Source organism: Sorex araneus, chromosome 1 (assembly GCF_027595985.1).
Source record: "Sorex araneus isolate mSorAra2 chromosome 1, mSorAra2.pri, whole genome shotgun sequence".
Taxonomy (NCBI): domain Eukaryota; kingdom Metazoa; phylum Chordata; class Mammalia; order Eulipotyphla; family Soricidae; genus Sorex; species Sorex araneus.
The window spans coordinates 125,431,490-125,453,649 of record NC_073302.1 but is presented as its reverse complement, the minus strand read 5'-3'; the positions used below and the strand labels follow the sequence as shown (position 1 = coordinate 125,453,649).

Sequence of the window (22,160 nt, the reverse complement as noted above, 5' to 3'; positions counted from 1 at the left end):
AACAGAACACCCAAAACCAAACCCAAGACGTTCTTGGGCATGACACAGAGAAGCCTGTCAGAGCTGCAAACTGTCTCTCTGGAGAGCGGGACCCTCAGTTTCTTTTAATTCCAGTGGGGAAATCAGGGACAGAAATGTCTCTGTCGGCTAGAGCTGCCATAGCGATAGCCACTTTTGTTTTCCGATGTGGGACCTAGGTTATACCAGATTAGGTACCTGAACGGACCTCTAGGGACGCTGTTGTTATTGAAATTAATTATTCAGTTGATATATTTTTTTCAGTTACCCAATATGTTAGAGACCCTGGATAAAGCCCACTGGCAAATGTGTAAAAAAAAAAAAAAAACACCTGAAAATTCTTCACAGTCAGGAACTAGAAGCAAAAATTCACTTTTCCTTTGATTTTATTTATTTTTGACCCTCCGCAGAACATTGGAGGCTGTGAATGAAGTACATTAGTTACAATAATATATTCAAAGATTTAAGGAATTTATGTCCAATTTCGGCCCACTCTACTACCTCTCGCTTGACCTCAGTTCAATTCCTTAATCTACTGGCTTCTTTCTCCATCTGCACAAGATGCCTCTGGCAACACTGAGTGCAGTAGCTGTAGGAATAAATTAAATAATGGTCTTAATATCACCACTGAGAGTGAAGTAAATTGCTCTTTTGCGGGATCCATTAGCTCAACTGAGAATATTAGCGCAGGATTCTGGGTTCATGATGGACTATAGGGAATCAGGTAGCATCAATTTTAATATCTTGCTTTGCCCCTAAATGACTCTAGACAAAAGATAAAGAAGATTGGTAAGAAAGAGAAAAATCAAGGACGGAGGAGAAAGCTCAGACAGTCCAAAGGAAGAGACAAAAGGTGAAGGGATGGACGGCTATACGATGGGACGTGAATGAAGGCTGTAAGACGAGTATGAATGGAGACAGGTGCAGAAAACACAAGACAGCAATGGCAAAAAGAGAAACTAGATTACTGAGCGAGAGAAAGAGAAGGGAATTGAAATGAAGATGTGATCAGACAGCAGTTCACTGCAACCAAATGGGAGGTTGGAAGAGGGGGGCCAGAGCAGAGAAGGTTGGCAGGGATTATGCTGGACCTTTAGGAGGGTTTGCTCATAGTGCCTCCACCCCCACCCCCTGCCCCGAGCCATCTCCTTTACGACATTCTCCCTTCACATTACTTTTATTCCCCCCACTCCCAACCTAGATTTCTGGCTCTGGGAGTTTGCTTTAACAGGAGAGGCACTCACTCTCACAAATGTGTAAGAAATTCAGCGAGGTGACAGGAGATGACAGACATAGAGAGCTAATTTGATGAAGGTTAATTGGGGGAAATGGGTCTTGATACCGTGATCTCAAGTCAGGCAATTAAGTGAAGTTATGGAGGAGATTATGGGCAAGTAATAAAAGGAAATACAATAAACAAACTATTTTTTTAGTGTGTTTTAAGTTTTATGTATGTTGTTTTCCTCTTCCTTTCCCTTGGTTGCTGTTGCCAGGAGCATTTGGCTGGTGCTCACAGTGGGTGGAGCTGGAACCCCCGGGCCACGTGTGCAGACTTCATTAGTTGCACTGGTCACCTGGGGCTGTCTATCTTTATCTGCTGTGCTGTGCAACAACCTGGTTGCAGTGCACGACATTTCACACACTGCTTTGAAGCACCCGAAGATCCAAACAACAGTGACTGGGACAAGGCTTGGTGCATATGGGCTATCACAGGGCTCAAACTCATGGCCTCATGCTTATAAGGCAGGTGATTTTAGTTACAGCTATTTATCCCTTGTCTTCCTCAAAGCTCTACTTACTAAGGACAAGAGGACTTTAGAACCACTTCACTACTGCATCTAGTTCCAAAACTGGCTGTTTTGTTATCTGCTTTGATAGATTTCGGTTGGGGAGAAATCCTAACATTAATACTATTTATGGCTCATTTCTATTGCTTGTTTTGTGTCAGACCCATACAGCACATGTTCTTTCACAAAATATGAGATGGTTTACATTAAAGTAAAAATATGGTAGAGGAGGAAAAACAATATATATACATATTCATACTTTAAGTACAGCTATGGCAATTTAATTAACACTGAAAGCAGGGAGACATTTTCAAGAATTGAACTCACCTGTCCTCTCTAGGAAGTATGTACTTTAAATGCCTCTTCTTTATAGAGATGGAAATGGTGACCAAAATTTGATTATTATATCCCTTTACTTGTCTCAAATGCCAGAATTTAAATAAATACACATATACACATAAAAACCAAAACTCTGTTGGTCTTGTGGATTTCAAACCTGTTCTCTAAAAACATTATTGGCGCTGCCTGCCACCAAAAAGGACCCAAATAATTCTTGTACTGTCTCCCTCTTAGTTAGAATTTTTAATGTTCTTCATTGAGTGACCCTCTAACAGGTTCTCCTCAAAGCTTGTACCAGGAAAACTTTCTCCCAAATAAGATGATAGGATTCTTTCCACGGAACAACTGAAATCATGAAAATCTTCATTTTATCTCTTTCATTTTACTATTGAGGAAGTTTAGTGCTCAAGTGCTATTCTTTGTCTCAGCAAGAGGTTTTTGAAATTTTATTTATTTTTAAAATAATTGTCTTTCATTGTAAACCATAAGTCCTTTGGGAAGAAAACTGTATAAATAAACAAAGAAACAAAATGCAATCCTGTTGGGGCTATGCTAGGGATGTAATAATTTACTAAATTGGTTTACATAACACCCTGAAACCGTTTTTTTTTGTCTGAAAAGGAATATAATAAACAGAGTCCTGTGCAGATATTGTCTTTCTTGGTGTTTATGACATTTTTCATGCCCCTCAAATAACATTCCAAACCACTTTGGGTAAAGAACATAACATCTAGAGAAAATTGGCTGATTACTCTCATATGTCTTCTTGTTACAGGGATCTAATTAAAGTTCTGCATCTTATTCAAAATTGCACTCAAAAATAAGCCAATTTAAATCTACATTTATCAGTCAGGCTTAAAACAAAGAACAGCTTTACTCATTTCAACTATTCACTGGGTAATAGCTATGCTTAATTTGTAGATTTCTATCCAGTTCCAAAATTTCTTCTAGGAACCAAGCCATATCTTGTCCCAGAGATTGATAAACACTCCACGTGTCAGTGCACACATCCAAGAAGCTAGCTGAAGGGCTAAGATGTAAGTAATTTAACAACAAAATTCCATCAGCTCAAGTTTGCTGCCCAAGTTTGCTCAAGTTTGTTGTGGTGGTGGTGGGGGATCAGGTATATTGTCAGAGACTGAACCCAGGACCTTACACATGTGAGGATGTGCTCTGCCATTTTAGAGCACATTGGGTCGCCTACCCAATCTGGTGATTTTAGATGACTCATCTTTTCAAAGAACAAAGTCTTTCCTTTCCAGAGCTTTCATGAAGAGTAGGGCTATGCTTTTATTTTATTTAAAAATTATTTTATGGGGGCTGGAGCGATAACAGAGGGTAAGGTGTTTGCCTTGCACGCGACTGACCCGGGTTCGATTCCCAGCATCCCATATGGTCCCCTGAGCACTGCCAGGGGTGGTTCCTGAGTGCAGAGCCAGGAGTAACCTCTGTGCATTGCCAGGTGTGACCCAAAAAACAACAAAAAAATTATATTTAAACATTTCAAATAAATTTTTATTTGTGGGGCTGGAGTGATAGCACAGTGGGTAGGGTGTTTGCCTAGCATGCAACCAACCCAGGTTTGATTCCCAGCATCCCATATGGTCTACCGAGCACCACCAGGAGTAGTTCATGAGTCAGGAGTAACCCCCTGTGTAACGCTGGTGTGACCCAAAAAGCAAAAAAAATAATAACTGTAAGAAAACCCTAAATGAACAAAACAGAAAAAAAATACAGAGAATTACTAAGATTTGGAAACAAGGACACACTATTTATCAGGGACAAAATAATTAACTAAGAATGTACTTTTCAGCATAAAGTTACATTTTGTTTTTTCATTCCCACTCAGTCTTAGCTTGTTATATCATTTACCCTTTTACTTCTTAGTATATTTTTTATTATGCTTGTATTTTTGTACAAACTTAATGACAACTGTTTTGTTAGACTCTTTGTAGGATACATGCAAGGATCAGAACAATTTCTTGTCTTTTTTTTTTTGAGCATAAACAGCTAGTTGTAGCCTGTTTATTTATATATTTTTTTGTTGCATTTAAAATTTTTATTTTATTTTTCAGTGAATTTTTTTCCTTTTTTATTGAACAATTTCTTGTCTTGATACTTGAATTGCAACTTCTTTGAAACTACAAAAAATATGCAGTGATATTTACAGCACAGATTGGTTTATTTAAAGGAAAATAAAATTATATCAATCTATGGCATTTGCTAGTGAGCTGAAATTCCTTTAGAATCCACAGCAGTTATTCACCTTTTGTATAATTAGACAAATTTATTCCTGTTGGCACAGAGAACAGAATCATATCAAGTACTCAAATAAATTGAGTTAGTGCCTGGTCATAATCAGAATATATGTGTTGCCAGTGAATTTTTAAAGCCCTTACTTATTTAAGGAAGTATTAAAGCTTCTATTGCTCATGAAAAGTGTGTATACCATCACCCTTAAAACCAGACCTCAATATGATATGGGCACTGTAGTACTTCTTAGAAACTGTGACAAGTTCCTGTGCTTTCTTCCTGATCTATGAAATGTGTCTAAGTCAGGACACAGATTTTCTGTGAAAATCTTACTTCAATTGTAAGCGCCAATGCATCTATCTCAGTCCCCCTGCAAGGCCCTGGCAGGAGTCTTCAAAATACATTCACATGGTCCTGTGTTTTTGTATAGTCGGCAAAAGTAAGCTATTTTAACCACCCGGTCAGCTGAGACAGCAAGCACTTTCCACCTGTACTTTCCCTCTGTCACTTTCCCTCATACTTGGAGGGTGCTGGAGTCGCTTGGGGGTTCTGCATTTGTTTTGTTATTTCTTTGACTTGGAGAGGATGACCCAAGTGGCTTAAATTTTAGACCTCTGAAGCCGTGGTCAACCCCAATGTATGTTAGTAGAATCTATTCTATAGGGATGTGCTGAGCATTAAGTGAGGAAATGGACAGTGCCTTAGACAGGGCATGAATTCAATGGTTGCTATTCAAGCATTTTCGTGTGTGTGTGTGTGTGTGTGTGTGTGTGTGTGTGTGTGTGTAGCTGTTCCATCTAATTTGAAAAGAAATTCAAATCTTTTCCCGGGTCTCTAAAACTACTATAAACCTTAGAACTATGTCTAATGGAAAAACTAGTTATTTCTCCAATATATATATAACATTTCCCAACCAGTAAGGATTCAAAAAGGGGCCTGAACAGAAAACTTTAAAGAGGGCTTCCAGTGCACCTAGCAGAAGCATTTTTTCCAAACAAGATCTCGGAGGTAATAGAATTTAATTTGGATGTTAAAATAAACATAAGGATGGAGCTGGCTGTTCAAAAAGTGCAGGGCATATATAACTGAAATGCCTATTTTCAGGAAAGGAAAGCTTACTTTTAAAATTTCAAATAGACTTATTATTATTGTTATTATTATTAAGGTTAGCTAAGTTAATGGACTGCTGTGCCAAGTTACTGCACGCCACAGCCATCATCCTTATATGTTACCTTCCGAGGAAGCTTACTTTTCAGTCATTGTAGATGCTGGTATTCTGTTGCTTATTTAAATGGCAGTATCAGCGGGAACGGTTTCAGAAAACTTGCTTCATTTTGCCCATTTAGAAACTGGTTTGGAATTTCACCCAAAGATCTCTAAAAACCACGTCGCCCCTGGTGCTGGTGCATCAGATAAATCACAAACGAAACAAACAAGCCCGCTTCCCATGGAAGGTGTGTCTGCAAAGCCCTGTGTGTCTATGCGTGCCAGGGACTTCATCTGGCACATTTCTGAACTTTGCAAAATTAATTGTGCCAAAGAGAACATCATCAAACGCGTCCGGCACAGCGTGTAAACATCTTCAAACCCCTGCTCCCGCGCCATCAAACCCTTTCCAGCTAATTTCATTTGGTGCACTGCTCTGGAAGAAAATAGAGGCCAAGTGAAACTGCGGAAATGGGAACAATGCGCTGAGGAAAGAAAAAAAAAATATCTCACCCCATTAAGGGATCCGTTTCTTTCTCAGCACAAATAAGCCCACCACGCCTCTCGGGCAAGACTAGAAGGCTCCAGGATATTCTCAGAGAGCCCCCGGGGTCGGGGACGAGGAAGGCGGCCGGGGCTGCAGCACCCCAGCTCGGAAGCAGGAATCGGCGGGGCGCATTATGATAACTGTCCCCAAACCCAAGCGCACACACCTCCGGCCCCGAAAGGCAGGGACGCGGGCTCCCGCGCGTGTTTCCAGAGCAGCCTAGAGAGCGCCCCCACGTCCCCCCTCTCAGCCCCGCACCGTTCCTGCAGGGCGCACGGGTCGCGTCCCGCGGCGGCCGCGGTTCCGGCCGGCCTAAGGCGCAGCTCCGCACCGGCCCGGCCGCCAGGCTCTCCCGCGGGCTCTCCGTGACCTTCCGAGCTTGGCCTCCGCCCCGGCCTCTCGGCGGAAGCGCCACCCCGGCGCTCCGGACCCGCGCGCCACCGCGCTCCCCCCCCCCCCCCGCACCCCCACGACTCCCGGGGGCGGCCCCGCCGGCCAGCGCCGGACGCGCGCGGCGGGGGCCACGGTGGGCGGCGGCGGCGGCGGGGGCGCGCGGGCCGCTTCCGGCGGGGGCGCGCGGGGCGAGGGCGGCGGGGCGGGGCGGGGCGGGGGGCGGGGTCGGGGCCGCAGCGCCCCCAGCCGAGCGGCGTGCAGGCGCCGCCCCCGCGCGCCGCAATCCCGACAGGACGGCGCGGCGGTGACCGTCGCCGTTACCGTTGCCTCGGGGCGGCTCTGGCGGCCGCAGCGGTGCCCGTGGCTGGCCCAGGGCAGCGGGCCGCCCCTCGCCGGTGGCCGCCGGGAGCAGCGCGGCGCTGGGACAGCGGAGGCGAGACGGCGGCGGCGGCGGCGGCGGCGGCGCAGGCGGCGGCTGGTGCCGGGCCCCCCCCACTCCTCCTCCTCCTCCTCCTCCTCCTCCTGCTGCTGCCGCTGCTGCCGCTGCTGCTGCTCGCCTCCAGCCCCGGGGCGACTGCTGACTCCGGGCAGCCCCCGGGCGGCGGCGCCGGCGGCCGAGCCCACGGCGGGGGATGGCGAGATAGCGGCGCGGCGGCGGCCCGTGAGTGCCGGGGCGAGTGGGCGCGGCGCGGGGCGCGCGGTCCTGTCCGGCGGCCCGCGCGGGTCCCGGGGCACAGCTCGGCTCCCCGTTGGGGGTTGTGGTGGGGTGGGGGGAGTCCGGGAGAACGGACTGGGCTGGGGGCGCCCCAGGTTCGAGCGCGCGTCGCACTCCTGGGGGGCCGTCCTGGCTTTCCCCGGGAGGGCGCCCGACTCCCTGGCCTCGAACTTCTGGCGCCCGAGAGCGGTGAAGTTCTGGGACCAGAGGCCACCTGGGGGATGGGAAGCAGTTTGGGTTTGGATTGTTTTCCTCCCCCGAGCCCCCGCCGGAGCCAAGTGATTTCGAGTCTCAGATCTTGCTTAAAGTAGTAGTTCTGATCCCCCTCGGGGGTTCTCGGTGCTTGTTGGCCACTTACCTGCGTCTCCCCCTACCATCCCCCCAACCTCCTCCAGCCCGTGCTTCTCTGAAGGCGCTAGGCTTGATTTAAGCCAACATCCGTCTTGGAGATTCAAGTGAGACTCCCATGAAAAATGCCACTTCTGGTCTGGGGTCCAAAAGACGGAGCTGCGAGTCATGGTTCTGACAGACAGAAATTTGAAATGTGAATTTCTGTTCGGGCTAGAATAATGTGACTCTGGATCTGATCTTCAGAAATACACACGAGCTGGCTCTTCTTGTATTTGCAGTCGGGTCGCTTTGTGTGTGGCTCTCGAAATTTGTGTGATCTCTTTATTTGCAGTTGGGCATGTGTGTGTTTAATGCAATCAAATATTGGTACTCCATATGTACTCAGTATCAGGCGTTTGTATGAGCATGCCTTTTTTACATTTGCATTTTAATGTGTTCTTTCAAGATACCCCTTTTCTGATGGAAAGGTTGAAAGTGTGCTTTCTGATTGGCTGGTTTTCAGTTTTAGATATGTATTTAAAAATTGCCCTGCAGTCAGGTGAGTGTGACTTAGTATCATTTAGTCAGAGGTCCGTGAAGGATTCCTACGTTCAGTTTGCAGCAAAGTTGCTTCCCCAAGCAGATGGAAAGATTAAGGTGTGTGTTTGGTGCAAAGGATGCTTGCCCACCACCTCCTTCGATGATCATTTTGCTGTACTTGTGAAATCCTGTTATATTAATATCAAAGGATTCCTTGTTTAAGCACGCCTTCCCCCCCAGCAGAGGTAACTGAAGTATAGTGTGTGCTCCTTTAAGGGAGCCAACTGTCCTCTTATTTCTTACACTGACTTTCTTTTTTAGCCAGGGGGAAACTATTTGATTCAGAGGCTTGTAACCAAGGTAGATAGATGCAGGCACGATTTAAAAATGAGCCGTGTTTTCAAGGTGAACCGGGCAGCAGTTTCCCTTCCAAGAACTGAATGGAGGCGTATTTGCTTTGTAATAGGTGAGATCACAAGCCGTCTCTTTAATTAGCAGAGACTTGGATTCTCTTCTGGGAAATAAGGATCAGAAACTGTGCTCATGGAACCAACTCCGGTGATTTTTTTTTCTTTGAGCTTTTGTGTCTTGATGCTGATCCATAAATATCATTTTGGTGACGGTAGGCTATTCTGGTGTTTGAATGGATCAAATTAATTCCTGGGTCGGGCAGTCTGCTCAGTCTGAGATTTATACTGAATCTCAGGTAGAAGATTCAGTGTAAAAGTGCAGAGGAGTCTCTTCTGCCCCATAGCCAGTTCTCTCCTGCAGGAAACAGTTACCAGCTCCCTGTGTTAGCAGCAACATTTTGTTTGTGTTCTTTTCATTTGTCTGTACACAAGTGAGGACACATTCTGTACTCGGTTCTGCACCAGCTCTCTGGCCCTCTGTGTCCAGGGCTGATTCTTGGCAGTCTCTCCATCAGGACCTCAGAGAGCCATCTCGCTCTCTGACAGCTGCTGAGCATTCCATTAACGGAGAACCATAATTTATTTAACCTCTTTATTGAGGTACGTATAGGTAATTGCTTGTCTTTTGATGCAGAGTAGTGAAAAGCTCTCGTTTGGCGGGAGGTTGGAGTGGGTTTCACTACTTCTGGAGGTGCAGCACAATAGTGGCTCTTCTTTGCATCAGCCTCCAGGAAATAAATGTCCCTTCTCTCTGTCCAGAAAAAGCTTTTGCTTTGGTATAATTTCAGAGCCATCCATAGGAGCTTGGGTATCTTTATGGTGAAACTTGAACCCAAATGGCTAGTGACTAATGTCATAGAGAATTTCTTGTTTGACACCTTTGCTCTTTGTTTCAGCAAAAGAAAGAAAAGCCCCGGATGTAAAATTTAAAGAATCACCTGTAAGAAAAAATACTTAACAGTTTAAATGTTTTTGAATAAGGTGAAAGGCTCGTACAAGTGGATCAGAGACAGATGCAGTGTGTATTTCATGCCATTGGACACTAAAATGCCTGACGCTCATTGGCAGCACCTCTGGTTTTAACATTGCTCCATCTGGGAAGGAGGTCATTAGTAATTCCGCAGGGGGTGCAGTTTTTAATGAAAATATTGGTTGTTTTGAAGTTAAAAAGTTGAAGGCTTGGAGTGCTCTTACAGCAGAATAGACTGTAGAAGTAATTTTGCTGCTAGGAACGCAGGCCGGCATAGTGCTGTCGGAGTGTTTGTGATGTTGAACTGTATGTTTCCATGATGCTTAGTTTTGAGAGTGTTCTTAAGACTTTTTTTTTCTTAATCTATGAGACATACTTTCACATGCATGGTGTTCATTCCTTTATTACTGGTACCCATCAGGGTGACACAGAAGTTCTCATGCTGTCTGTATTTGTTCTGAAGTGTTTGTCAAGCAGCTGTTGTATTCCAGGCCCCTGTCGGGGGAGCTCAGACCCTAGCAGTGTGCAGAACAGCCCTCGATAGATGGAGTGTTCATCTAAGTGAGTGAAAAGGACAGAAAACAATGAAGAAGATGATCTCAGGTAGTGACGAGTACTGGTGGAGTCATGAAACAGATGCAGTTGCCAGGAGAGGCAGGGTGGCGGCTGCTGTCTTGGATTGAGTCGGCCCCGGCGGCTCTGTGGGATGGAGGTGTGAGCTGATTGCTGCTGATCGGGGAGAAGCCCGGGGTTGGAGGAGGTCTGGAGGCAGACAGGCAGGGTCAGACACAGACACAGGCAAGCACAAAGGTGCCCAGGCGGGAACTGAGCCTGTATGCAGGCAACAGAGGGCTGGGCAGTCGGCCTGGGTGAGGGATGCTGGAGAGAGCGGCAGGGGCCAGAGTGGCATGCGGGAGAGGGTAGGCTCGGGGCTGGGTGCCCCGAGCATTAGCCTGTGTCCAGGCACGTTCGCCCAGGTGGAGAGATCTTGGCCCGGGGCTCCAGCTGGAAGGTCCAGGCAGGCGGGCATAGGCCTGCTCTGTTCTCACGGCGCCTGCAGCCCTGATGGCGCTGTCCCAGTGGCCTGGGACTGACTGTGGGAGCCGTGAGTAGCTAGGGGGTTTAAGATGCAGCCGTGTGTGGTTTTGGTCAGCACACTTGATCTGGAGACTTTGGGGTGCTGGAGACAGAACACAGGGCCCTACACAGGCTGAACCCCGGACTCTGCCTCTGCGCCACATCCCAGGGCCTCCTCAGCCTTCCTCCGTAGTGCTGACTCCGACCCGACGGAATCTGCTGCGAAGCTCGCCCTTCCTCCTAAATTGACTGCTAGGGCCGGGGTGCGCTTGCGTGTCCGTCCGCGACGGTAACGTAGGAGGCCTAAAAAACCGACCTCATTTTCCAGGTCAGGGTGGGACAGGGATGTATGAGTAATTTTATCAGAAGTTTCTCTCTGGATCGGTCATTTGCTTACGCGTAAAAATTCCAAAGATTCCCGTTTCTGGGTACTGAATGTTTTTTGTTCCTTTGGACAGAAGACGCACTTAGAGCGCAGTGAGCAGAGATGTGCTCTGTGCAGGTACTTTTATTCTCACAGGAAAGAACGGAGGCGTGTTCTATTCTAGGCGGTATCAGGAACTGTGGCATTTCCTCTTCCCAACTTCTGATCTGTTTGTCATTCTAAATATATGTTCCTTTATATTAATTGAGAGCTTGGGAAGTGAGTCTGGTGCCAAGTAATTGTTATTGGTATCTAATAGGGATCTGTCATCTTGTCTTGCCTGTGACTTTCGGGCGCCTGTTCAGCATCAGGCGTTCTGTGATCTTGAGGAGGCATCAGGTTATTTTATGGTTTGTTTCTGTTTGGGGGCCTCCTCTGGCAGTGCTCAGAGATCACTCCTGGCTCTGTGCTCAGGGTTCACTCCTTTCGAGTTTTGGGGACCATATGGGGTGCCAGGAATTGAACCCCAGTCGGCCGCTGCAAGACAGGTGCCCTACTAGCTGTACTATCTGGTCCCAAGACATGTAAACTTCTTTTTCAGATTTCCTGTTCTTACTGGTTTGGTACACAAGCCCACTGAATGGTAATTCACGTAAGATAATTTTATCATCAGACTTGTTCTCCTGAGTTCTGCAAAAATGTTCTGCAAAGGGCGTTTGGAACTCTTGAGTCCTAAGCAAAGTTGCCTTTGTCCTTTGTCACTGTCCTTACTCTGGCAGGCTGCAGAAGCAAGTAGGCATTTGTTTTCTATGTAACTGGTTGTGGTACATTTAAGAAACTTGGGTGCTTGGGTTTAAAGTACCTTTTGTTCTGTTCTATTTTACTGCTTTCATGAACTGTAGAGATGCAGGAATTTAGAATTTGTCAGATGTCATCAAATACATTACAATGTAGATATTCTTTAGTTTGGGAGCCACCAGCCAGTGATGCTCACTTAAAATTCAGGCTCTTTGTCCAGGGATCATCCCTGGTGGGGTTCGAGTGTGGCTTTATGCAGCGCCAGACATTGAAACAGGCTAGTCAGCATGCAAGGTAGGTGCCTTAACCCCTGTATTGTTGCTCCTGCAGCCACCATGACTTATGCTACTACTAGTCAGTGCTGCAGAAGTAGCTCTCATGAGCCAGATCAGATCCTGTCTTAAAGCTTCATGTTGGAAATTGAAGGAAAATATGCTAGTATATGATTTTTTTCTTCAGATAAGTTTGCACAAGAATTGTGAGAGAAATCTTAGTTCTACCCGTTATTCCAGCCTGCAGAGCATGTGCAGACAGACGGAAGAGATGGAATTCCAAAGGCGCCAATTCCCAATGAGACTTTGCCTGTCTTATTTAATGGTCATATCCTGAGAAACCACAAGGAGGCAGTATTACTTCCTAAGGGTGTGAGACTCTTCCCAAGAGCATGTCAAGCTTGGGCTGCTGAGGCCCCCTGGTTTGGCTTTCTCTAGTGCTGCCAGAGCAGGCATCTCCACACAGACTCTGGATTGGGCATGTAGGTGAAATGATGGTGGTAAGAACAACCATTGGGTGTGAAGGTGGGGAAGAACAGACAGGGTGGAAGTAGAGCCTTTTTCATTGCTAGTATTCAGAATACTGGTGGGGGCAGTGAGTTGTAGACATTTTTCGGATGGAATTACTTGTGCTTCTTTGGGATGTGGATCAGCAGGAGAAAGGTAAGCCCGGAGCTTCAGTGCTAAGGGCCGAGGGACCCCATGTGCCACTGTCAGCTGGGATGCTGATAGTTTTCATCTTCAGGCTTGGTGATCCACCACCACGTTGAGGTACTGTCTCACAGTTTGTGCCTTAGAATTTATAGAACAGCACACGAGTAAAGGGGAAGGCACTGGGAATGAAGTTCAAGTGGGCTTTTGCATGCTTGGCAGATGTGGCTCAATCTTGAAGGAAGGGGGGAAGGAAGGAGGGAGGGGATAGTATTTTAGAATTTTAGAAATGTCTTCAAAAAATGGTAACATTGGGAACAAAAGTCTTTAGCTAACTGGAACCTTCATTTTGTGTTTATTCCTTAAAGGTATCTGAGACATCCGAGTTTTACTGTATATGTAAAATTGTTCTAAGGATAGAACATGTTCGGAGAACTGTACAGGGCTTAGCATGCAGAATACAAAAAGTAGGCTCACAACGGAGTGACTAGGAACTTTTGAACAAAAGCAAAGAGCTTGAGAGCTGAAACAAACTGGCCACGGATCATCTGGCTGACTTCTTTACTTCACTGGTGAGGAAACCAAGGTGCAGAGATATGGTGGGTCCCCCGCCCTGCCCCCCTTCAGGACCCAGCTAGCTGCACATTAGCGTTTTAGTAGCAATTTCAGTGACTTTGCTGCAAAATTTGGAACTCGAATCTGGTTCTCCCTGAAGGCAGAATTCTCATTGGGTTCACACCCTGTGCCCAGTCTAGAATGGTGCCCAGACCATTGTGGGTGTTCAGATCTTTGTTTATTAGCTAGTTAAAAGAATTTCAAGAGCTTAAGGTTGCCACATCAGCTATAAGATAGCACTTGTACATTTTAAAAGCACATATGGTTTCACGAGTTTTTTGAGAGGTGGTGGAGTAGATTGCTCTTGAGACCCAGACTAGGAAGCCAGATGGCCAGCGAGGATGAGGTATTTCACCACATCAGCCCGGTCTCTGGGAACTTGCTTTCACTGGATTTTCCAATAGTCATGCTGTAAAATTTAGTCTCTTGGGATCTAGCATCGTTAGAGATTTATGTTTCGTATTTGAAATCCTATATTCTTTGGGGGAGAAAAAAAAGAAAAAAAAACATAGTGGGGGTCATTGTTTGAATGGTTTTTCATTTGATATGTTGCATCAGTAATTTCACTCTGTTTTAAAACTTAGGGCCAAACAGGGATTTGATTGTTTATAGCACGTCGGGCTGACTGGACCATCTTGGGAATTGTCACTTTCAAATGCTGCTGGTGGGTATTGTGATTGTTCTGGCTTTCTAGGAGGGCAATTTTATGTTACTCATTGAAAGCCTCAAAAATGTCCGTTAGTCAGGCATTTCCATCAGGAGAAATTTGAACTTAGGGGAAAATCAGGCACATGCTCAGGCCCAGGCTCCGCCCGAGGCTCCGACCAAAGCCGTTCGTGTGGACACCTTCTTTCTGACAGCCGTTGCTTCCACAGTGATTTCTGAGCTTGGTGAGTACTTCTTCCTTGGGGTGTCTTAAAATTGCGGGGTGCACTCTAAATTTTGGAAAAACTCACCTCTAGTCCGTGGTGATCTCCACAAAAAAAAGTAGAGGCTGAAAACCCACCTCTCATTTGGCAAGTACGATTTCTGCAGCTTTGTTTATGACAGTTCTAAACTAGAAACAACTTAAATGCTCAGTGGTAGGGAGAGTGATTGCACAAATTATTATATGTAAAAGTAGTTGAAAACCATCTCTTCATTCACAGCGAGGCAGGGGAGTATTTAGCTGATGTGGGAAGGTAACCAGAATTTGCAAACTGAAGAAACAGATTGCAGAACTGTACCTCTGATCTGTTTGTGGCAGGTGTGTGTGTGGGGGGGGGGGTTGGGAGGGGGAGGCGAGGGAGGGAGGGAGAGAGAATGCTTATATTTCAGCTTCCCTGAATCTCTTAACATGTAGAACAGGTAAAGGAATGAATTCAAATTTTCATTTCCCATTTACTAATTGTGTGAATTTGGACAAACTAACATCAGTTTTCTTGTCTGTACAATGGGAACAGTAGTGTTCAAGTTTTCCTGGGTTTGTTACCCCCTCCCCCTATATTCAAAACCCCACTGAAAATCAGCTGCCCTAAAGTGAATGAACAGGAAGCACCCCTAAATGAGATTTGAGGTTACCATCAAGCCCCTCAATGGTCCCAGAGCCTCAAGGATTGGGGATGGTGTCTCCTGCTCTGGGAAGCAATGTTGTTACCTTGACCTCGCCAATCCAGTAGGATGGTTCCAGCCGATGTTATATTCCTACAAAGGATTTTTAAGCAGAAAGAATTTGTTAGTTAACATTGATCTGTGGTTAAGAGCATGTCAGGACTTTCTGAAAAAAGACTGCATTGCTTGTCAGGGAAATAACTTCCTTATGTTCACTGGAAAACTGCAGCGGATTCTATTTTGCATTGAGGATTGTATTTTGAAAGAAACGTTTCTTTCCCTTCCTCTGGTCTGCAGTAGCCCATGTGACAAGTCTGTGAGGTTCAGGATCTGATGGGCTCACAGGGGGCCACAGTGTGTGTCTCGGAGCCCGAGTGTCACCGCCCCACGCCTGAGGGTCCCTCATCCGCCAAACATCACCTCTGTTTGCTGTGTAGCATGCCAGGGAGGTCAGGTCCTGTCTCAGGCTGGTACCACCCGCAGAGTCCACAGTTCATTCTTTCCCTCTCGTATCTTTCCGTCTCTACACCATGGCTCTTTGTGGCCCTCTTTACTCTCCCTGCCCTACCCCCCCCCCCATTTGCCCTTTTTTTTTTTTTAAAAAAAAAGGGTGACTTTTTTCAAAGAAACACTTTCTTCCTTGGTGGCATGTCCTGGACGTGCCCTGGCAGACGCAGAGCGGCCAGGCCTGTGCTGGCACGCAGCCCCGGGTTAGGCTTGACCAGAGCGCGCCTCCGGCCAGCTCGCCTTTCCCAAATACCGGCTTCAGTAAAATGGCAGTGACTGCGGTTTGGAACTTTCTGGGTCACTTACCAGCGATCAGATCTGTGAACGCTGAACTTGGTGCCTTCTGTGAGCCGTGGGGGCTGGGATCCAGCTCTCAGATGTGTGGCGGCACCGAGGCACCCAGGGTATGGGGGGGGGGGCTGGTCTGCCTTGTGTCCGCGCTCTGGGCGCATAAGGAAAGCTCTCTCCTCACTCAGCTGCAGGTAGAGTGGGTAGTCGCCGGGAGAAGGTCACGGGGATTTGTCAGTGGAGGGGATCTGATAGAGAAGGGACTCAGGAGACAACCCTGGGGAGTATCTTCCTGTCCTTGGGCTGGTAGCTGTTACCCACAGTCGCTGGGGACCCTGCAGGGTGTGCAATGAATGTCTCCAGAACTTCTGAATTTGAGTGTGTTTTAAATGTTCAGGTTCAGAGTATCTGTAGGTAACTCGGTTAACTTGAGTGTGCTGATGATTTCCTAAAGTAGACATGGGATCAAATCATCACACTTGAAATATAGTTTTAGGGCTGGGGAGGTCACTGACAGGTCCAGGGCCATGCCTTGCACATGGAGCCCTGGGTTCAATCCCTGGCACCACAGGGGCCCCTGAGCACCCCTGGGAACAGCCCCAGCAGAGTGCCTGGGTTGACTCCCGGCACTGTCAGATGTGGCCCCAAACATGTGCACACAGTTTCATCTGTCAGTTATATTTTGGTAAAGTGAGAGGGTAATAGAATAGAGAGTCGGGTGCTCTTCCAGAGACATGGGTAAGAATGAATACTTGGAGTAAGATTTATACTGAAGCAAGTATTTATAATAATTTTACCAGCAGCAAAAGAAACAGGTGTTTCATATTAATAATGCCCTAATATAGCATTTTATATATATCCCAGTATTTCAGACAGATAATGGATGAGGGTTCGGATCTCAGTAGCACCCGAGAACGGTGCTTAGACATTGAGATAGTGAGCATAAATATCATCGTCATCCGTTTTCTAATTATTTTGGCAGTTTTGAGACATTACTGGCCCATTTCACTACTTAGACTATGTTTTTCCTCACTGACCAGTGTCAACTCATATCTCCTTTAACCATTATTTGTTCATCTTCTGAGTGTTGCTGTCTTTATAGCCATTTTATGTTGGACTCTACAAGTATGAGTGACAGGTTTATCTTGCAGGATTAGTTTATTGCATTGGCTTATTAGAATCTTTACTATCTACAGTGTATTCAGCATTTTGCCATTTTTCTCCCATCCACAAATTGGATGGATACTATTCCTATGTTATCTTCCAGTTCATCAAAGAAAATTCCTATGTTATCTAACAGGACATCAAAGAAAATGTCAAGTAAAGCAGAACTCTGGCGCATTTGTCTGTAATCCTTGTCCAGGTAGACGCCTCCCTTTGGTTCCAAAGCACCTGTTGGGTAAGGTTATCCTGGCAAAAGAACTTCCTCCACTCCTTCTCTAAGCTGTCTTCTCCCATTTTACTTGTAAACATCTCTCAGGCGTTCAGAAGGGTAGTGTTCAAATCAGGACATCTTTGGTCTGTTTCTGCCACTTCTCATGTTGTAGCCGCCACAAGAGGTCAGGAGGAAAGGCGGAAGGCTGTCCACCGGCCTGAGGTACCTCTCACAGATCCTGCTCGCTTACGCAGGGCCAGGAACTTGGCTCCGGGTCTCTGCTCTGTCGAACCTGCTTTCCTGACTGGCTGCCTCTTTCTGAAATAGATTTTTGCCATGTTCGGGCTCTTCACATTTTCGCTTCTCATCTAGAACACGCCACATAAGGAAAGGAGCTGCGTTTCCACGAACTCCTTAGAATATGCTGTAGGCCACAGTCGGAAACTGGAATGTCCATGTTTTCATTTGATTTCTCGCTTTGCTATTTGAAGGTGGTGGGGAGGTGGTGGGGGGAGTGCGGGGACAGAGAAAACTTTTCTTATTCCAAAATGCTGCTTACGATTTTGAGTCCTGGGATTAACGAATAGTACAGGGGTTAGGGGGAATTTGAGTTTTTTTAGAAAAAGAGAACTTTCTTGATTCTGACCCCAAAGAATGTTAAGAAAACATTCAGGCACATTTTGGTAAATATCTGTGCACTGAAATGTAAGACTTCAGACGGTAGATATTTTAGGATTATTTCAACAAGACAAGAATTTTTTAATGCCAATACATTTGAAACAGGTTGTTAACTGGCGCCCTCAGAACTGGATTTGGCCTATGAATGTGTTTTGTTTGGCCCACATCTTGTTGGTTTTTTATTTTTTTTTTTAAACTGGAATTAGTTGCCAGCATTTAAAAATAAGGAGACTTCACATTTTCAAAAGCGCAGCAAAACAAAACCCTGTATTTCTCTCTTTCTGCAAATGGGGAAGGCGTGTGCCAGCCCCACTTTCCCAGCAGACTTGGGGGAAGCGGAAGGAGGTGCTGGGGGCTATTTGCCCCGGCCCCGAGGTGCCCCCTTCACTTTTCTAGCCTGGGGAGTTTGTTTGAGTTTGCACCTGCTCAGTGGAGACGGACCGGTTAAAAGTGCATTTCGAGTTGGAAGGAGAACAGGCAGGCGGCAGCTCCTTGCGGCTTCCTTCCTTGAACCTGGACAGCCCGACTCGGTCAGGAGGTGACCATTGGAAGCACTTGCTGAAACAGGATGCATCCCCCCTCCTCCCACCCCCAGCACGGAGGTGGGGTGGGAATGGAGTGGGGGGGGCAGGGAGGGGGGTGTGGGGCTGATCACATTCCAGGCTTCCTTCATTTGGGTGAGAAGGCAAGGGAGCTTCAGAAGAAAGCGATTGTCCGTCCCTTATCTGTGACAGGTGGCAGGAAGGTCTGCCCCGCATCATGACGTCATGACTGTAAGTTTAGAGCCAAGACGGAAGATGCTGCGAGACTGGTTTGACGTCTCGTACTGGACTTCGCGACGTGGGTGCACATTTTCCACTTCACGGTCTTTTAAGTTTCGTGCCGTGTTTTCTCGACCTCTCTGGCTGTGGTTCCCTTTGACCTGTCCCTCCTCTGCCCGCTCCCTCGACAGGTGGCTCACTAGTCTCATGCTATGCCTTAGCCCCCCACCCCCCACTTATAGGATTTTATCTGAGCCCCCCCCTTGGAATATCTCAGGGACTCTCTGATTGAGAAACACTGCTTTGTGTAATTGCCCAGGGATAGCGTTTGCAGTCAGACCTGAATTCAAATTTGTCCCTGGCCAGCAGGATGTGCCAAGACCTCCTCTCCTCGTGGCCTTCTTTGGTGACAGTGGGCCGGGGGGTGGAGCATGATGTCACCCACCTCACAGGGATGTTTGGGGCCTTAAGTCTGGTCCCACATTTGAAGAACTTGAAGCAGTGTTTTCCTAATAAAAAACAAAACAAAAACTCGAAAACTCGGGGGTTAGAGTGATAGTACAGTGGGTAGCGTATTTATTTGCCCAGCACGTGGCTGACCCAGGTTTGATCCCCAGCATCCCATAGGGTTTCCCAAGCACCACCAGGAGTAATTCCTGAGTGCAGAGCCAGCACCGATCACGTAGCACCACTAATTGTATCCCCTCCTCTGTCCCCCAATACAGCCTGATTCCTGAAAAATTCATATTTATGAGTTTTATCTTTTCATGTCAGGCCATGAAACCAGCATTGCAACTACACAATAAGGTTGCCTACTTCATCTTGGAATTTAGTGAGGACTTTAAGGGTGATTTCTGCCCTTATATATTTAAAAGCCTCCAGCTTTTTTTTTTTTATAGTGTCTTTTTGATTTATTAATCTATAGCAAAGGGATGCATTGGAAAACCACTTTCTTTCCAGAATGTAAACAAACCATTGGGTATACTGAAAATATTTTACTTTTTCAGCAAAGACTCCACTGGGGAGATTTGGCTAATTCTAAATACATCTTGAACACACAGTGCACATAAAGCCATCTTAAATACAAGAGTGTTATACAGACAGATCTCTGCTCTTAGGGAGCTTATGATTAATGGGGAAAGGAGAGTGGCATGGAGGGAAGGAATAATCTTCATAATTCCTGGTATGGAATGATAAATGGTGAACACGTAGGTGAAACAGAGAGTGGCAAGAGAGCGGGGTATTTGGATGGGATGGCAAGTGGGAGAGAGCGAAGAGGCAGAGGTGCCCACGTCAGAGGGGAGTAGATAAGGGTAGAAAAGCAGGGCCAGGCCAGGGAGTGGACATGACTTTGGGTTCGGGCCGGGGAAGCTGATGTCTGGACAGTCTCCGGGTGTCGGGCCTGGCGCTGAGTGACGATGATGGCGCGGGTTCGGGACGGAGGTGCTGGCTGGAGCCAGGAGTCTCAGGCTCTCCTGTGGAAGATGGATTGTGGAAGGCCCTTGCTGGAGACCAGGAGACGAATTAAGTAGTGATCTAAATTACATTTGCTGGAGAGGCTGGAGTTGGCCGGCACCAGAGCGATGGATGGCAGGGCAGAGTGGAAGAAGGACTCGAGGTGTGCTTCAGAGATAAAGCGGCCGAGGAGATGAAGGGTCTGGTTGGGTGAGGCGGTGGAGGGCAGGCGTCCTCCAGGGTGATTCCCCCCGGGTGATCTAGAAGAGGTGGTGGCACCAGAGAAGCAATTTGGAAGAGAAGGTGGGGTTTCGTTTGGAAACAGGTGGCAGTTTGGAGGCGTCATAAGTCCTTGTAAAGCGTCAGCATATCGTCACTTTCGGAGGGCCTAATTTGATGCCTTGGCATAGATAGTGAAGACTTTGTCATGTGGGTGATCTCTGGGCTGGGGGTGGGAGGAAGTGGACCCTGGAAAGACGGAAGGAGCATCCTTTCCTAAGGCGGGGTGGGGGAACTGCCCGGAAGTAGATGAAGCAGTTTGATGAGGAATTGCGAGGTGATGGGGCGGCAGCTCAGGGGGCCCCCGCACGGGGCTTGGGAAGGGGTGTACCCTCGTGCCGCCCAGGTCAGTGGGAGGCAGCTCACGGGCTGTTGGACTGAAGGTGTGTGCCCAAGGGAGGAAGGCGGGGAAACTGAACCCCTGACTCAACTCAGCACCAGCCTCAACTTCCTGTGGCTTAAATTTAGCTTGAAATCTTAAAAGCCTGAAATGCTCTTGGAGACTGTAAGGGTGATTATATACATAGTGTTGGTATGAGAAGAAGTTCATGGTCTGAAACCAGAGTGGGGGGAAAATGAGAAATCTGACTTAACTGTGAAAAGTCAAATAGACCTTACAGGGCAAGTAAGAAAGTCAGTGAAATATATTTACATTGTTTACAACAGTTAAATATGCACATTGTATTTCTTTATTATCAGGCAGTAAGGAAAAGGTTTACTGTCTAATTCGGAATAATTTTAATAGAATGAAATAGAAAAGTTTAATAAATTAATAGAACTTTCATAAAATGTCGTAGAAATAAATAGAAAAATTGAATAGAAAAAATAGAACAAGGCATCAAAATTATCAAAGAACATATGAAAAGGTTTTTGACTACATAATCAAGGCAATGCCATTTGTGGCCTAACAGTTGCAAGAGAGTTTGAAAAACGAAGAGGAAGATCTTCCCGAGTATTGCTGAGGGTGCGGGGAAGCGGGTTCTGGGAGATGAGTCGTCCCTGCTTCCCCTTGAAGGAGAGCTTTTGTCAGTCTTGCCTGCATGGTAAGGAGACCTTGGCGCGTTCTGGAACCGTCAGGGATGTTCTTCAGGTCTTTTCCTGAATAATAGGGAAGAAACAGCCTGTGTGCTTACCTGATGGACATCAGTTAGCACGTAGCGAGGGTCTTGCCTGCCAGTCACCGGGAACAGCCTAGCTGAGGTGAGAGCTGAGAAATCAGGGCCACTCTTGGGTGGAGTCCCGCGTCTGTGGAGGGCCGGCTCCCCGGAGGAGACGGTGTGGGTGGAGGGCGCGCCCGTGGGAGGGTGGAGGCAGCCCTCCGTGGCACTGTGCAGGGCAGTGGGTGGGACTGTGGCCACAGGGGCGACTTGCAGGGTTTCATGTTTCAGACTGGCTGCACTCCGGAGACTCAGAAGGATTCTAAACACCACTCGAGCCCTGGAGTGATGTGGCCAAACTTCTGTTTGATGTGTTGCTGCAGTTAATAATGAACAGGCTCTTAGCAAAGCCAACACAGAAAGAAATTCAGTTCCGGGCCAGAGCAATAATAGTACAGTGGCTAGGGCATTTGCCTTGCACGGGGCTGACCTGTGTTCAATCCCTGGCATCCCCTTTGGTCCCCCAAGCACCTCCAGGAGTAACTCCTGAGTGTAGAGCCACTCCGGAGTTATGTAACCCCTGAGCATCACTGAGTGTGCCTCCCAAAGCTAAATAAATAACCAGTTCCCCACAAACTCCCCCTCACACACACACACACAAAAAAAACACAAGAGAAAAAAACTAGGTGACTGTGTAAAAATATTTTCAGAAATGGCAGAGGGAAACAAATTCTAATGGACAGGAATAATCTCCTTGCATCCCAGGACAGGAAATAGTGATTTCTTGGGGGGAAACTATATTTTGTGGTATGCACAAAGATCTGCATTGAGAACGCAGCTGCAGT

The 22,160-nt window shown here is 46.8% G+C and overlaps 1 protein-coding gene across 2 annotated transcripts in view; it reads left to right on the top strand.

Moving 5' to 3' along the window:
* Positions 1–6,843: 6,843 nt before the first annotated feature.
* LIFR (LIF receptor subunit alpha) overlaps positions 6,844–22,160 on the top strand; it is a 74,709-nt gene continuing 59,392 nt past the window's right edge. Inside the window, exons 1-2 of one of the 2 annotated variants that reach the window (XM_055131347.1) lie at positions 13,226–13,242; positions 13,870–13,949. The gene's annotated coding sequence lies outside the window, so the exon portion shown is untranslated. Of the gene's footprint in view, positions 7,205–13,225; positions 13,243–13,869; positions 13,950–22,160 lie in introns of those variants that run through there. The other variant, XM_055131342.1, reaches the window with a different exon arrangement.